Source organism: Rhamphochromis longiceps, linkage group LG22 (assembly GCF_057381845.1).
Source record: "Rhamphochromis longiceps isolate RC_006_pf linkage group LG22, R_longiceps_female_GT1.1, whole genome shotgun sequence".
NCBI classification, from domain to species: domain Eukaryota; kingdom Metazoa; phylum Chordata; class Actinopteri; order Cichliformes; family Cichlidae; genus Rhamphochromis; species Rhamphochromis longiceps.
This window is the reverse complement of record NC_140577.1, coordinates 3,736,496-3,739,124: the sequence shown is the minus strand read 5'-3', so window position 1 is coordinate 3,739,124 and position 2,629 is coordinate 3,736,496.

Genomic DNA, 2,629 nt, shown 5'->3' with positions numbered 1-2,629 from the left:
ACACATACACAAAGAGATCAGGGGGCAGGCATCCCATAATATGCCCCCCCTCCTCCACCACTACCACACATACACACACACTTCACTGACCCCTCCCCCACTCTGCATAGTTACCTTGCAACGTACAGACCATAATAGTCAATCCACCCCCCCCCCCCCCTTCCCCATTCCTCTATGCATACACGAACACACACCCCCCTCCTTCCACACACACACCTACACCCCTCCCTTAGCAACCGGGGTTACCATGGAGACGTCCCCCTCCCACCCCCGTGTGGCATCCCATAATAGTAATGAGCACAGTCACTGACATCCCACAATAAGCATAACTCCAAAAAGAGAAAAAAAAGGAAAAGGCGTCACATGGCAACTGTGTGTGCCACATGACTTGCTGCTTAACTTGAGCGTGCACGTTTGCATGTATGCGCACGCGCTGTACTGTATATGAGCCAGTGCACAGGTTGTAGGTGCAGCAGGGGGGGAGGCTGGTATAAAGCAGCAAAAAAATAAAAAATAAAAGTAGGGGTGACACCAGGTGAGTCCAGGTGTTACCCCCCTCCCCGCCTTTATAACAGCTGTAGTATTACACTTGTTTAACTTCTTTATATACACAAAGAAGGCCACATTACTTTTTAACACATGCAGACCAAAGAATGAAAACTTGTGAGCAGGTCAGTGTGGGGTTAAAAAGTCAGCCATTAGAAGAAGGTCAGAGGGGTCAAACTGTAGTCAAAACTTTGACGTTTGCAGCTTAAAACTGAGAAGAAGGCACTCAGGAGTGCAGTGGTGAAGGCAGCAGCTGCTCTCACACACACAGGCTGGAAATGCATTACAGTCAATGGTGGGAAAAATGTCTGGGTCCTAGACAGATTTTTCCCACCATTGACTGCCTGTGTTTCATTTAGAGGTGCTTGTGCATCCACACGAGCTTGTGCATGATGGTTTTCCACATGGGAAATAAAATGTGCAGATGTGGGCTAATGAGGAGCTGTTTTTTGTTTTTGTTTTTTTTTGTTGGTTTGTTTATTTTGGGGTTTTTTTTGGGGGGGGGGGGGGGGTCCCTTGTGAAGCATGAAGATAAGAGATGTGCTGTTATTTATTGTAGAACCATGGGTATGGGTCCCAGAGGCTAATAACTAGGGTTGTAACAATATTAGATTTTTACTGCATGATCATCATGGAGCCTCTGCCAAGGCCAATGGCCTGTTATACAATTTCAAATAAAGTTATTCCGATCCTTACTAAAATTTCACAGATTCTTCCTTTTTCATTGCTCTGTCTCTTTACCAAGTTTCAAGAAATACAGCAGAAATACACTCAAAGCTTTCTGGAAGGCATGCTTTCTAAGATGAAGTTAGTGTTTTAAAAAGTGTTTTCATCCAAATCGGATTTTCCTTAAATCTCATCAAGTTGTCTTGTTGCCTGAAGGGGTGTCCACAGAGGGAGACACTAGAGACTGATAACTTCGTCTTAAACTTATCTCAACACTGAGCTGAGTGATTTAGACAGCTATCAATGGGAGTGGGAAATACCTTAGAGAGTTACCTACCAGCAAGAGACCAGTGTCCTCGAGCAAACAACCGTCAGCTACAAACTCGGTTGGCAGGGAACCCTTTATGTGTGATTTCTTCTTCTGCATTGAATCTCAGTAGAGTCTGAGAAAGCTGAAAATGCATACGAGGACACAATGGTACTGAGTGTGCCGATCACAGTCACTGTGAGCTTCACCGATGCAATGTGTAGTTGTTACATAATAGGCTCGAGATAGATTCAGTGCTGAAGTATAAATGTGCACATCAAGTTACATCATGAGTTATAGCTTACAGTTTTAGAGAGGTCTGCAATTATAGTCTACCTAAAGCACACCCAGCATAAATGATGATGTTAGACCCCAAACCCTCATTGAATACAGATACCTGCAATCTATTGATTCTTAAGAGATAAATAGTAAGTATAAAAAACAGACATAGCTTCCAAATCTGAAAAGTCAAGCTTACCTAAAACCTGTATTTTTTCAGTGGCCTCCAGAGGGCAGTACTTGTGGATGCAGAAACACTTACAGTCCTATATAAGTCTATTGGAGAAGCAAGCCTCTGGCTGAACCCCTGTAAGCACTTTCCTGGTGAGTTTATGAGCTCAGTCAGTCATTTTGGGTCATATTGAATAAGGTGAGGTCAATTTTGGTCATTCCAAGTGTTAGAAAAGAGGATTATCCTGGATATCCTCCCGGCTGCTAATGTAATCAAGCCAATGAGCGTGCAGTTCCACAGTCAGATCCACCACCAACAAGATGGTAATGGTAAAATCCATCTCTTTGAGTCTTCAAAACAAGAATTTGAAACCAGAGGGTGACATCATGGTTGCTACATCATATATAGGTGCAAATAAAACCGTTCAGCACAGTGTTTCAGTACAGGTAGGGTTGGATAGGGATGTAAAAGCACCTAAATAGTACAACATAACATTTTACTACCTAATACAACAGACTACCTGCTTCCACAGTTTGTACAAAGTATGAACTTTATGTGAGGCAATTACAAACCACTGGTCCAGTGCATAAGAAGTTGGCCTTTCTGTGTGTTAAAATTTCTGAAAAAAATAAAATGAGATAAATAAAAGAGCAAGATCC